Source organism: Phasianus colchicus, chromosome 23 (genome assembly GCF_987193195.1).
Source record: "Phasianus colchicus chromosome 23, bPhaCol1.hap1.1, whole genome shotgun sequence".
Lineage (NCBI taxonomy): Eukaryota > Metazoa > Chordata > Aves > Galliformes > Phasianidae > Phasianus > Phasianus colchicus.
In genome coordinates this window covers 2,174,594-2,189,691 of record NC_143458.1, presented here as the reverse complement: position 1 = coordinate 2,189,691, position 15,098 = coordinate 2,174,594, and the positions used below count along the sequence as shown (strand labels likewise).

The 15,098-nt window shown below is 49.3% G+C and overlaps 1 long non-coding RNA gene across 3 annotated transcripts; it reads right to left on the bottom strand.

The window, feature by feature from the left end:
• Window positions 1-3,529: 3,529 nt before the first annotated feature.
• Window positions 3,530-14,477, bottom strand: LOC116233149 (uncharacterized). Of its 3 annotated transcripts, XR_016459564.1 has the most exons (5): window positions 14,426-14,477; window positions 6,581-6,739; window positions 5,894-6,009; window positions 4,494-4,645; window positions 3,530-4,238 (listed from the first exon to the last, which is right to left on the bottom strand). It is a non-coding gene; the product is annotated as an uncharacterized LOC116233149 (long non-coding RNA). The 3 variants fall into 3 exon arrangements; XR_004167905.2 differs by lacking the exon at window positions 4,494-4,645 and having other exon boundaries at window positions 5,851-6,009; XR_004167904.2 differs by lacking the exon at window positions 4,494-4,645.
• Window positions 14,478-15,098: the final 621 nt, after the last annotated feature.

Sequence of the window (15,098 nt, the reverse complement as noted above, 5' to 3'; positions counted from 1 at the left end):
AAAAGCAGAGGGACCCACAGCGTGGAGCAGCTCTAGGAATCTGTGTTGGTAGCTCTGCTTTGGTCCCACATCCTCAGCATCCGCCCCACCCGCCTGCGATGGCAACAGATGCCGACGAAGTTCCTGGCCATTAGCTGCTGATAAGAAACTAATTAGCTCATTAGCTAATATCTGATCTTTCGGACTGGGTTCTGTCGGCTGTCTGATTTCAGCCCACATGCACACAGCCCAAGTCAGTGCCACACTGCCACCAGCTCCTGGGGAGGAGATGAGGTGCAATTCCCAAACTCCAACCAGCAGTATGAGTGGTGTCAGCCCTGTTGCTGCTCCCCACAGAGACAGATGGCTCTCCCAGGCCCATCCCTGCTGAGTGGGGCTGGTGGCACACACTTCACACCCATGCACTTGGGAACTTCCTGCTTTGCTTGTGTTCTCCTTGCAGCATCACAGCCAGACCCGTGCTTGCAGCCCCCCTCCCATCATGTTTGTTCTTCTCTGGGAAGGCACTGAGCCCCCCCAGGGATAAGCAATACTTGCTGCTGCTCTTTCACAAAGGTTCCCATTCCAAGTCTCCTGATAAAAGATGAAAGAGAAGCGTTCCCATGCTACACAGGATATCCCTGGGAGTTGTCCATGCTGCACTTAAATCCGCTGGCCCCTTTTGTGCAGATGTGGAGGCAGCATTTACCCCTTGCTGAAGGCAAACCTGCTGGATGTGGGTTGCCAAGGCAGGCTGCAGGGGGCCCAGGTGTCTCCATCCCCCCATTTCAAGGCACAATTTGGGGTGCAGGGAGTAGGGATGTTTCCCAGTGCAGATGCATAGGATGAGCATTAGCAACACAGCCAAACTTCCCCATCTTACCCAGAGTGAACCCGTGATCCCCGAGAGGTTTGTCCTTCACTAGAAATTAGTGACAAGTTTCCAGCGCTTTCCTCCGCCATCTGCCCCAGCTTTAGTTGAAATGCAACATTTTACTCCAGCAATCAGTAGGTAATCTTGTCAGCATTGCTTAGAGAAGCTGGGTCTGTCCTGCCCATCTGATGCACTGTGCAACAGAGGGAAAATCGTGGGTTCCTCTTGAAAGGAGGGAAAAAAATTAAGGTTGACTTTGGCACAGGAAAACAAGCAATCCGGAGATGACAACGTGCCACAGGAGCTTAAAATAAGCATCAACTAATTCAAACAAAAACAAATCTGCATTGAAAATAGACTCTTCCCCAGACCACATCCCCACTTTAAAGTGTCTTTGAATCCTCCCAGGCACATTTAGAACATACTCCCCCTTCACGCTCTCTCACTCACTTTGTTTTGCTGTTTTGTAGCTGGCAAATGAGGGCTGAAGTTTGAAATGATGTTTCCTTATTAGCTCTAGTGCAGATGCCAATACAACACTGTGCCCACGGCTGCTGGTGCTGGCACTGTATGCCATGCTGAGCCAGCCCAGGGGAGGACAATGGGGGCAACCCCCCGTGCCTCCTGCACACAGCAGGCAGGAGAGCACAGGGGGGCAAAAGGGCATAAAAATAACTCGTTTTGTATTTTTTTCTAATAGTATTAAAAAAAAAAAAAAAGCTTGGGGTACAGTATGGGCTGTGAGCCTGAGGGGCAAACCTGCCCCCAGCCCTCCAATCCCACACCAACCCACCTCCTCCAGCCGCCACTGGCAGGCTTGGAAACATGGCTTCCCCAGCACCAGTGGGAGAGAGCAATAAAATCACAAGGTCATCCGCTGGCAGGCTTGGAAGTCACAACCTTCATCCATAGATGGAAAGACCAGAGTTTACTGGTTGGCAGGGCTGCGGTTCACAGGTGGGTGGGAAGGGGGGGTCTGCACAGAGCCACCTTCTGGGGCTATGGGTTTGGGCCTGCCCTGGGCACAAAGCATTGCCCTGGGTGAAGGGATGGGATACTGGGAGCAGGGGATGCTGCACGCACCCACCACCCTCTGCCTGCTGCTGCGCACCCTCCTCTCTGCTGTCCAAGCAGAGCATCGCACCAGCTCCGCTAATTAAAAGAAAAGCAGGAGGAAGGGAGGAAAAAAAAAGATCACCGGGCGAGTCCCCAGGAGGCAGGCTGTCTCCTGCACATGCCAATCCCCTTCAGACGTCTCTCAGATCTCCGCCGCCGATACCACCTCCTCGCTCCTGCTCTCCTCTGCATGCCACGCCGGAGCCAGCATTGATAATTAATAAATCTTGCAGAGGGGAGTGGAAGAGGCTGTCGGATGTGCAGGCAGAGCGGGCACTGCTGGAATTGATTACGGTGGAGGTTGAATTGCTGCCTCTAATTAATGCATTGTTCGTTAGGCATGGCGGTGTTATGGGTTATGGATGGGGCTCCTCAATCTGCCCCCATAACCCTGAGCTCACAGAGTGGTGCTGGGGGCAGATGTGCGGGGTTCAGTTGGATGCAGATAGACACGTGCACAGGGTTTAATCAATGGGGCAGCACTTTCCATGGAAGGAAACACAGAGGAAGATTTTCCAGCCCTGATAGGGGGCACAGAAGGGCAGAACACTTTCTTGGTGAATGAGGAATTTCACCATCATGCTTCCCCCAGAATTCATTTAGGGCTGAAGTGACGTGAGATGAATGGCACCAGCTTGTCAGGTCATAGAGTCATTAAGGCTGGAAAAACCTCTAAGTCATCCACCCATCCCTACCATCCCATGCCCCTCAGTGTAAAATCTACAAGTTTTTGAACACCTTCAGGTCATAGAGGCAGCAGGGTGGGCAGCAGATAATAGCACTGTTGAAGACAGGAGAATCAGAAGGGCTGTGCAGCAAGGAAACTGCAACCTCCAAGCATGGAGACATGGGGAAAAAGCACCAATAGAACTCCTGACAGTGACCTTGCTCCAGCTGGCAGCTCTGGGCAGAAAATACTGCTTCTTACCCAGTCCCATCTGGGCAAAGTTCCCATGGACACACAGGGGAAACTCCAATCCCACAAGTAAAAGCCATAGGGCAGGCACTGTCCATCACTGCTCACTGAGCCTCCAGTTTTGGGGCAGATTATGAATTGTTTGATATGGAATTTCAAATGATCACTTAAGTGGCTAATTAGCTCGTAACAACTTTGAGCAACCTGGGTGTAGTGTGTATTTAAGTGTTTAATGCCTTTTTTTTTTTCCTCTCTCTCTCCCTCCCTTTCTAATTGGCATTTAATTAAAAGAATAAATAAAAAAGAAAAGCAGCTTTGCCTGGGCTGTTCAGGTTTAAATATTAAACAGTTTGCTGCTCCTCAAGGAGTGCATCGCTTTGATTGGGAATCAGCATCGAAGGGAAGGGGGTAGAGCCCCGAGCCCCTTGCCATGTCAGCTATAAGGAGCCAGGAAGCACAGCATGGAGCAGAACCATCTCAGCACCAAAGCATCGACTGCTTCCACGCAGTTTAAACCCTGCCCAGCACTCAGATTGGCTGAAATCTCCCTTCTGCACTTTAAGTCATTTGCAGGTTGGCCTCCAATGGTGCCTTCCTCTTGATGGCTTGGGATTTGCACTGCTCCCAAAGCATGGCTATCTGTATGGGGCTGGGGGGGGGGGGGTCTGAGTCCCCACAGAGAGCAGCAGCAGCAGCCACAGCAGTGCAGCAGTCAGGCTGGAATTGGGGCCTGGTGCCTCTTTCCTCAGCATGTTTCCCAGCCTTGGCACAGCTCCCTTGGCTTCCCCCACTGAGAGCAGCCTCTGTGCCCCTGCAAAGCCCGAGAGGGGATACTCTGGAAGGAAACGTCCATTAGCAGAGCACTTGATAACTTCTGCTTTATGATTTATGGCAGTCACTAATGTCTGAAAATCATCTAGTGCTCTGGCTTCCTCTCTTGGCAAGAGGTGCCGGAGCAGGCTGGCCTGCCAGATTAAGTTATAACAGCTTCAGGAAGGCTCTGATGTCTCCGCTCAGACATCCAGCGCTGTCTGAGGACCAGACAGTCCAGAGGAGCTGCTGAACAAAGCAGTGCTTTCAAAGCAATTCTCTCCAGAGGTGCCACTATAAAGGAGGAGGAGGGTGATCCCCTAACACCACATCCCCTGCTGGGTGCTGGGCTGGTGGCTGCAGGTCCAAGGCCACCGCTGTCCCCTCGCAACAGGGAACATCACATCCCCATCCTCAGCATCCAACCCCCCACTGTGCCTGTGAGCAAGTAGTCACTGTGAAAAGTTGGTGTCCAGAAGAGTAACTTTCCCTGCTCGTTTGAATTTGGGTGGATCTGATGCAAAACACACCGAAAGTGCATGCCTGTGAATACCAAGCATGTTAATAGGTTAAAGTAAATCCAAAGTAACATTTGAAAGCTGGAAGATGAAAGTAGATCACAGGCCAAAGATCAAACAATCTAGAACCACTTCTAAGCCTTTTAGTGCTGCAGATTATTAGCATTTGAAAGTGAAGAGCATTAGTGAGAGAAGAGGATGGGGGGGAGCAGAAAGGAATTGCTGTTGTGCAGATAAAAAGTGAAGTAAGTGACAGTGGAAGAGGAGGAGTAAAAATTACCCGGCTTGTTGGGCACAGCACAAAAGGATGCAGGCACAGCTGGAGGAACCACCAGCAGGCCTGCAGGAGCTGCCTCAGCTGCATTGGTCTCTCCAAAAAGTGCTGATTGTTTCCATCAAACAGCTGCTGTGGCAAAGGCTGGGAGCCATCAGCTGTGGGAATGCCATCACCGCAGTGCCATGAGCCGTGCATGGGGGTGCACAGCCCCTCCTGGCCCACAGCATCCCTGCTGCCCCAGTGCTGCTTTAGATCCAGAGGTGATTGAATGCAATTAGATCCACAAGTGCACAGGCACCTCACTCACATCTCTTTCAACCATGTGCCTCTGCTCCAGGGTTGCCAAAACCCTCCTTACCCACACAGTGTGGGATTCTGTTAATTGATGTTTGCTGAAGCTCTCGCTGGCATTGTCCTGTGTGTATTCTTTTTGTTACCGGGGCACTGGGATGAAAACTGCAGCCACAAAGGAGCTCTCAGCAGCTCCCCAGGCAGAGCACAGGGTGGGTGCAGCAGGACAGGGCTGGTGGCAGACACTCATCTCATCCCCCCCCCCCCCACTACTCTGCTGCTACACAGAGCCCAGCACCTTTGTTTATCTCAGGTGCTCCTCTGTGTGGCTGCAATTGCAAGCAGCAAATTATGAGAAAGGAGAGAGGGAGGCGAGTGGCTGCCATCCCTATTATATGCAGCCTCGGCTGTAATAAACACTGAAGTCGACTATTCCCAGAGGGAGTTGCTAATATAGGAGATTGATTCACTGCAGTGTAACCCCCCAAGGGCTTTACACACAACTCTGACTAAACTTCCCATAAAATCAATCCAGCCTTTTCACCACTTTTGACAGGGTGTTCTAATATTAATCCACTCTCCTTGTCAGTCAGCTCTGCTAACAAAGGCTTTAATGATCTTTAACCAGGCGTAATAAATACGACATAGGTAAGTGGAGGATTCCTGGATCCCTCCAGAAGGAAAAAAAATAATCCTTTCTATAGGCAAAGGGCTTGCATTACTGCTGATAATAATAAGGAATAGTAAAATAATGATGACAAAGCAAACAGCTTCCAAGGGAAGGCTGCAAGGTGCATCTTGACCGCTCTGGGAGCGCACACAGAACAAGGAATGGGTGCGATGCGATGGGTGCAGAGATGCCAATGCCCAGCCAAGTGAAAGACAGTGCCCAGGAGGCAAGTGAGCCTGATGAGTCCCAGCTATGCTGCCCGCCTCAGCTAGCCTCAGGCACCCGCAGCAAACAGAGTTTTGTTGGAAGAAATGTAAAGCACCTGGCCCCTGTGATTAAGCCCAGCACAGACTATTCCCTTTCTCCCGCATCATTTCCACATCTCTGCTTCTGACTCACCGCTGACTTATTCTCCCTGACAGTTAGACAGACAGGAGCCCACCTCGGATTGTTCGCACTGTAATTAGGAAAGTCCTTCGCTTCCGAAATGCGTGCAGGGCAGGCGCTGAGTGTTCGACAGGATGGAAACACGGCGAGAAACACACGGAGCTGCAGAACCTGCATGAAAGCACAGAGAGAGTCAGAGTAGGTGCAGAGCAAGGCTCAGGGTGGTTGGGAGCTTGAGCACGCCTCCAGATCATGCTGCAGGGCAGCAGCAGCGTCTGCACATCCTCCTCCAGTAGCAAAAGTGCTGGGATGGAGTCTGGGATGCATCGCTGTGGCTTCACTTCTCTGTTCTGCTGCACCCTAAGGGCACAGAGACATGGGCACCTCTCTCTCATAGAGCCATAGAATCACCTGAGCTGGAAGGGGCCCTTAAGGGTCATTTAGTCCAACTCCCCTGTGATGATCAGGGACTTCTCCCCCTCTCAAACCAACTCTCTCCCCCTGCCATGAGGGGATTTTCAGTAGAACTCACTGGGAGGTGCTAGGTGGGTCTTACAAAGTAGAGACCACGTGGAAATTTTTATAAAGCAAAAAATAGATATTTCACACCTGCTCTTCCCTCGTGCAGCCTCCCTTTGCAGACCCAATTCACAGTGCCACATTGCAACAGCTGCCCTAAACTCAGAGACGTATAAACACAAACATTGCTTTGGACATGGGCCACAACCAAGCTAATTTCAACCTGGACAGTGTTCGTTTGCTCTGGAAGAAACAGTCGCTTGTCATCGAGCAGCAAGTTAATAGCAGGTGAAACACATGTAGCTTGTCAACACACTCGTGCTGCCATGATGAGACTGAAGGAACTTGCTCATCCTCTTCTTCAAACCAGCCCAGTTTGTGCCTGAGAGACAACAGAAATCAAAAGAGAGAACTTAACGGAATATCATCTGGATTGATCCAGCAATTAACAAGTGCAAAAAAATCCATGGGATCCTTCAAGGTGCTTAATTGTATGGCAAATGGAATTGGAAATACTTACACAAATTTGATGTCATGTAGGCATCATCAGGAAATCCCAGAGACATTTCCTAAGGATCACCTTAATGTCTTTTGCAGGGAAGGGAGATCCTGAGTGAGTATTACACTACCCATAATATTATAAACAAATCTGATGGTTTGCTTTGCTTCGCCCCTCAACAGAACTCTTAATTATGTATCTTGCAAATGTGCTTGGAAAATGGATTAGCTACACCAGCTGTTTGCTACCATGGCAGAGTCTTTTCCGAAGCGTTTGTAGTGGCTCCAAAGTATTATCCACATCCCCTGCTCTGGCAGCACAAGCATGTGATGAGGAAGGACCCGCTTTGGTTGGACGTGCGGATTAGCTCGGGCTTTGTAGACCAGACACAAGGTGTTTTGCTGGAATCAGTCACAGCTGTCTCTGCTCGCAAGGCAGGAATCGGGATAATTTGTGCAAGGTTGGTTTGCTTTTGGTGTGCACATTGCTTTGCAGCTGGATGGTAGGAGAGAATAGAGAAGAATTTCAAAAACAAGCTGCCACCACGTTGAAGGGATTTAGCTCATGAGCAGTAGCCACAAGGTGGTGCAGAGGGGCACGAGGAGGGAGCAGGCAGCCACTTGGCACTGGGTTTAGCAAGGGCACAGGAGTCAAAAGAAGAACAACAGCCTTGCAGCAATTTGGAGGCTGTGATGGCCATTGGGCTGCTCCATCACCTACCACAGACCATCTGAGCCAGGAGGGGGTTTCAAAGCATCCCAAAGGGATGCTGACAAGGGCAGGGTTGCAGGTGGCTTCGCCAGCCGTGCGCTCTACTCATCTCACTGTTTCAGACCTCCTGTAGGGAAAGGGCAATGAGCACTGTAGCACTGCTCATTCCAAGTCCCAACTTCAGGAGAGGCTGGGGAGCCCTCAGCCAACACGAATGATCAAAGAGGATCATGTATTATTTATAAGCAAAGGAGCCAAATTTTTGTTCTATGTTTACACAGTGCTTGGCATAATAATGCCCTCATGCAACCAGATCCCTGCTTGGGACCAGGCATCCAGAGCAGCCTGCAGGCATGATGCTCCAAGAGCCGGACGGAGTATCACCATGCTGAGAGGGGTGGCAAATCCATGGTAGCTGCCAGCATCTCTCACTGCCTTGGCTCCTTCCCATATTCATCTCCAATGCAGACAAGGAGCCATCCTTTAAATAAGCTCCCGAGGACACCCATTAATAAAATGCTACTTATCTCTGCGTGCTCTGAAATAGCTAGGTGGGCAGTGCACTGTAATGGAACTTTTAGCTCAAGTAGCAATGACTTTGACCGTGCAAAATTACACTCTATTCTGGCCAAATTAACTAGGTAATGCCTTGCATTAGTGTAAAATCCTCCATCAAACCATGAAGGCTGCCGTTAAAAACACTCAAGGCCAAAAAAATATGGTGGTGGGGGGAAGCACTCACTCAGTTAACAACCCGAGAGGACGATTTTCCACCTGGCGCTGCCCTCTGCATGTGGGCAAGGTGGGGACAGGCAGGAAGGAAATGCAAATACCTTTGCTGGGTTGTAGCAGAGGCTGCTGGAGGTGGGGTGGGAAGCATGGAACCAAGGCACTGCCCAGACCCCCAGGCACCAGGAGGGTCCCCTGCACTCCCCCACCCTCCTGCAGCTCATAGCCTCCCTCTGCAGCTACACACACTGGTTGCATGCATTAACATTTCCTTAATTCTAACAGTGCTCCTGCATCACACTGAGTCACAGCTCAGTGGGTTTGCAGCAGGCACGTTCAGAAATGCCATTTCTGCTTTGCCTCCATACCTGGAGAAGCCGCTTAGCCATCCTGGTGTCAGCACCACATGCCCACCCAAACCACAGCTCTGCTCCCTGTATGCCTCCACACTGAGCAAGAATCCCTCTGCACGTGACCACAGACTCGGTGACAGCCCAGGTACCCCAGCAGAGGCACTTCCAGCACTCCCCACCATTGTGTTTCATGGCCTAGAATTCTTTCTGCTGTAATTCCCCCGCGTGGGAAGGGAGACACTGCCTGTTCTCATGGCTGCGCTGCTTTACACATGCAGCACTACTTCTCTTTTTCCTTTTTTTGTCTGTTACTTCAGCAGACCAGACTGAGGGAGCTGTCTATTAATAGGTGATCCAGGCAACTTGAACAGCTCAAGCAGAATACCTGGAAGAAACTGAAGGACTTCTGACAGAAGAGCACATAGACATCAAATGTGGCTTAATGAGAACACGACTTTCCTATTAGCACTCCCCCTCCACGTGACAGGGGCAAAGGGAAAGGGAAGAAATTGCCAAAGAGCTTATTTGTTTTGCAATTACGGATGAAATAAAAAATTACTTGGTCTAATTAGGCCTCTTTTAGTAAGAGAACCATGCAAAATAATCTCCATTTCATTATCAATGCCAACGCAATTCTCTCTTGTGCTTTATATGTTTAAGTGAAAATGTGGAAGGTCAATTTGCTATGTAAATTTTTGCAAATTTGGCTAAACTAAAACGATTACACTAATGCGTATGCAAATTAGCTTAATTGATAACGACTTCTCTTGGTAACTTTAAAGAAGGGGGGGATTATTCCAATTGTGACAATCCTCTAAAGTGTTTCTTTGCCCAATAAAGAAATGGTATCTTGACAAATTAAAGAGAATATAATGAAATCAGATTAATTAATGCTATGACCAATTAGCACAAGCAAAGATTAGAGATTTACAGAAGCAAAATTCACTAGAGAAGACTACAGGAATTCATCTTTCACAAAGACATTTATACACCTTAATATTCTTCGGAGCTCAGAGAATTTATTTGCCTACAGAAGTAGTTTGCTGTTAAAATAGTTATTTTTGTTCAATAGAAGGCAGTGAAATAAATCCAAAAGCAAAAGCCTATCTTATGCTTAAGGGAAGAGCTGGGTCCTTGCCCCACCTGACTGAAGCTGTTATCCATCAGCACTCACATACACAACTCCAGCAATACCCATTTCCTCCAAAATCCTGCAAATGTCAGCCTCTTCACCAAGGTTTTACAGGAAAAGGAAAAGCCCTGGTCCAGCAGCAGGGGAGTAATCAGCAGGTGCTCTCCCATTTCAGAGTTCTCCTGGAGATGCTCAGCACAGCCTGCGGACCTGACCCTGCTCAGCCATGCCAGACTGTCTCAGAGAACATTAACTACACCAAGCAGAAAGCGACAACTCAAAACTCCCCCTACTACCACAATAAAACTAGTGTGAAGTAATAAAAATAATTACTAGCAACACTGTATGTAATATCCTTCTGTGTCATCTCTCTCCTGTTGGCAATAAAGCTACCTAACGAATTAACTATAAGGGAGGGACCATTTATTTACCTTGTAATTAGACCATGCTGGAAAATGCTTCATATGAAGTGCCACATGGACAGGTGTAAATTAAGGATGTCAGGATGCAGTAGTGTCCCCGTGAAGTGCATGGGATGGGGTGTGAACCAGACGTGGGTCCTGAGCTGCTTCATCCCCAGCTCTGCAACACATCACTGGGACAACATTTCTCCTTGTGAATTGGCAGTTATTCCCACTTTATGAGAAGGAAAGCAAGCCAGAGAGCAAACAAAATACAGGACGTGAATGGGCATGATGCTTCTTAAATGAAAGCAGAAGGAGAAAGGAGATAAACCTCTCAGTTTTTGATGCTGGAGGTCAGAGTTCCCCAAATGATGAGCTGCATAGTGTAGGCCTCAGCCTCCCCAAACAAGGACAGCTCCTGGAACACCAGCTGCAGGGTGTCCACCTGGAGACCTGACTGCCTGCTCCCAAATAACTGAGTTGGTAGAGGGCAGGCAGCCAGGTCAGCATGCGTGATGGAGTGTTGCAGGGCCATGAGTTTTCTGATGCCATTATCTGAGTTCTTCATATAGCTGAACTACTGAATAAGCACTATTGCTGGCTTTATGGCATTGCTCTGCTCAAGTTCACATCTCCAATGCATTACCTCACCTCAGCCATTCAGATAGGAGAGGGGAAAAAAGGTCATCCACTTAAAAAAAAAACCAACAACACGAAACACCTCCCCTAATATCATACAACAAAGCAGTGGCCAGAAGCCTTGGGAAGTAGAGGTGAGGAGCCAGAAAAAGGCCAGCAGCGAGCCCTGTGTTCCACAGCAGAGTCCCTACATCACAGCCCTGCACAGCATGCAGTACCCCCAGTCCTGCCCCCGGTACCCATAACCCTGCCCAAGGAGCGCCCAGCCCTGTCCATGGTCCCCCAACCACTGTCCGTGGTACTGCTGTCCCTGTCCACGACATCCTCTGCCCTAACCATAGTATTTCCAGCCCAGCCCCTACTACCCAATCCCTGCCCAAGGAACTCCAAACCCTGCCCATGGTACCCCCAGCCTAGTTTTGCCATCAGAGTGCTGAAATTCTTCAGTTTCTAGAAATTCCTCAAACACTCTCTGCCCTACATTAGATGCAGCATTTATAACCGTAAATCAATGGTGCTATTAAACTCTGCTCACAGCCCTGATTTCCTTGCAGCCCTGGCCATCCTCGGCCACAAACACACACTTGCTCTGCCCTGTTTTCAGTGCTGCTGAGCAGGAGGCTCAGTACCCACAGCACAGCCCCAGCGACATGCGCGATGGATGTGCTCACCCCTCCCGTGAACCCTGCAGAGCCAGGGTGATGGAAGGAACCTTTTGCTCGATTTATTTCACCGCAGTCAATTGTGCAGCATGTCTCCCAGTTTGTTGGTACCTCTCAAGCAAAACAGGCTCTTTCCATCTCATTGGCGTTATGCGTGAGCTGGGATAGGAAATGAGCAAATACGCTGCTTGGATAAACACCCTGAAGAGGGTCTTTCTTTCCTTCCTCCTTTTATTTTGCCACCCTTTTTTCTCCCTCTTTCTTTTTCATTTGGCATTTTGTTGTCTACAAAGACAGGCAGTAAACAGGAGAAAAAAAGCTGTGCCTTCAGATCATCAACAGAAATCTCTCCTCACTCCATTTTTCTCTGCTATTTGTGCAATTCTAAAACATTAAAGAAAGAACTGGGGGGGAGATGTGGTTTTTTTTCAGCTTTGTCTCTCATTTGTTAATTGTGCTCATCAGCGAAAATCGTTCGTGGTAGAGATGGGGAGCCAAAAAAAAAAAAACACAGAGCTGATCATATGCAGGGGAAATAACTCAGATGTGAAAATACTTCAAGACTGGGAGATTGCACTATTTATTCACACAAGTGTCCTGCTGTGCCTCAGAAATGCAGTGATTTAATGAGCTGCTGCAAAGGTGTTTGTTATTAAGAAATTCTGTCTCTGGTTATTCTCCCCCTTGTGATTAGGACGGAGCCCGGCAGAAGTTCTGACTCGGCACACCATTAAAGATTTAGCGTCTCTCTCCTCTCTGCTCCCGGCTCCACTGCGCTTTTGAATCCGTTCCAGAATTAAACAGGGTACAAGCTGAACGGGGCTTGTTCAGCACAGATGCTGAGTGAGAGTTAAGGAGAAATTAGGAAGGCATTTGTGTTAACAGATGTTCCTGCTCTCTGCCGGGGATCTGCGCATGTGGGGTGATAGTATGGAGCGTGGTGGGAGTGGGCAGCACACAGGGACACCTAGTGGGACAGGGACCAGTAGAGGATCTCACCCCACATCCCTGGGCTGTGCCACCCAGCAGGGATAACTACATCCATCTCAGCATCGCTACCATCCAGGTTCTTCATGGAGCGGGTCACTAAAGCCACCTCAGGATGCTTGGTGCTCACCAACCCTTCCCCAGCCTCCTGTCCCCCAGCCTGTGCCCCTGATGCTGGTTCCCTACCTCACCCCAGTGACCCAGAACACAAAAGAATAGCCATAATGATGAACTTTCCAGGGCACCCAGCTCCCTGGTGATTTAAGCATGCTCCACACAGCATGTCTGCTCTGGTTGCTGTGCTGGAGCACAGTGTTTCTCCTTTCAAGTCGCTCAAGCACCGCTATTACTCCGAGGCTAAGCAGCACTAATGGAGAAAGCATTCCAAGTTTCATTTTCCTCTGTAATGGAAAATGCAAGAGCGAGATTTCAGTCTGTGAGCACTTCTATGAAAAAACAAATATCTTTATTGGCACTGGACAGCCTGCCAATCAGCCACAAAATTGCTGGCTTCTCTTTCTCCCCTGAAGGAATGCCTCTGCATACAAAGATACCGGAAAAACTTCAGGGCCTGGAGGATAAAAGGCCCTTCTTTGCCTTTCATTGGGTGATTTGCAATGCATTGCTTCAGCATAATTTCCCATCTCCACCGCTCACAAAGGAAGCTCTGTTGCTATCTGTGAGTTTAATAATTTCTGTTCCCTACACCTTGCATTCATAATGCATCTTTCAACACCTCAGCTCCTGCTGCCCAATAAAACCTGAGGCTTCACACCAAGAGAGACACAGAGTTTGGGCTCCTTACGCTGCAGCCCCAGAGCTCCTGCATGAGCTGAGCTCTGCAATGCTAGAAATGAGCACTCTGGAGGGACTGGGTCAGAGCAACCCAACTGCAGACCTGGCGGTGCCTGCTTTCAGCTCTGTCACTCAACAGATAAAGAAAACACCACATAGTTTGTCCATTCCCATCTTCCCAGGTACCTGGCTATCACCTCCTCCTGGCCTCCATCCCTTCCAAGGGAGGGTCAGGTGCCCAGGGCCAAGCAGGTCTCATGATTTCATCCTCACAAGGCTTTTGTCCCATACTACTCAACTCTGCATATTTCCCACCATCACCACGAGGCAAACTGCAGAAAACTTGTTACCACCTGCTTTCAGAGTGGAGGATTTGCATAAGTTATTCCCCAAAGCCTTTAGTCCCCACAGGACATTTTTTATCCATTTACCCAGCAATTCAACTATTAAAAGCCTGCAGACATGCAGCATTTGTAAAGTTAGTACAAGAGGCTCCAAGTAATCCACAGCTCCGTCAGTTCTGTGAGCTACATGCCTCCCTCCCCTTCCAACAGATGCAGGCAGAAGGCACAAAGCCTGGTGGGGTGGCTGCAAGGCAGTGACCCTCACACACCCCCAGTACAACCCCCACATCCTGAACCCAGGAAACGAGAAGCAGAAATGTCAGCTCGGGAGTGGGCAGACGTTGCTCTCAGTGCCCTTTGTGTTGGCGGCATTAAATAAATGTCTCCTGGCTCCCACTGGCCACGGCCTGACCCTTTTATCAAAATACATCAAAATGCTTTTCCCACAGGAGCTCTTTCACAACAGCAAGGAAATGCTTTATTATTTATTTGGGCAGCCCTCACAAAGTCCTTTGTGGGTCACACAAGCAACGTCCATCTGATTGCTACTTTTGGCACATGCCAGAGGAAGGAAAGCAGAGCCTGTCAGTGCTGCAGTACAGCATGAGGCTGCACTGAGACCAGGCCTTGCTGCAAACATCCACACCAGACACGTGTGCACAGCTGCATGCCAACAGCAGAGCTACACATGCGACGGTTGTAACCTGATAGAAAGGGGAGCAATGACAGCAGAGTAGTAAGGTCCTAGGCTACAGCAAGTGAGGAGTTACTCAAATACAACAGCCACAAAACCAAAAGAAAGAAGCTGCTTACCTTCAGAAGGCCTCAGGTACACAGGGAACTCCAGCAAGATGTGCTTGCTTCCACTGGCAACCCTTAAATGAAGTCTGGGGAGGGATGGATCCTGCCTCCACCCCCTTCTGGTTTCTCAGGTGCATTGCATTGTGTGCACCTGAGCTCCCCTGGGCTGGCCCTGCCTTCCCACCAGGTGCTCAATCACTGCTTGAAGCCATGACTTAGCACTTCCACTACAACAGCCACGCACAGAAACCTCTGCAAAGCCTTCCATGCCAGCTGCTCTGCAGTGTGCACCTGAGTGTTTTGCACAAGCACAAAGTTCTGTAAGAGCACTGAATTATTGAACCATCACAGTCATCTTGTCCTCTGCTTTCTGGGTGAACAGGTCATTAATTACTTGCTGTAAACAACAGGGGCAAAGGACCCAGCAGAAAGCAGGACTGGTTCTGTGAACCCAGACCCCTCCCTGCAGCCCACCTGTGTGCAGGATGAGGCCCATCCCAAGCATCTGCTCCGTTACAGAGTTACGGACACAGCTTGCCCAGGTCTTATTTACTTATTTTGGTAGGGCCCAGTGTGTAACACAAATGTACACAAATAAATAATGCAGACCGCTAAAGACTGCTGCAGAGGCGACTTTCCTGGGGATTTAATGCTCACATCCCTCACACTCTTGCCACAGAGAAAA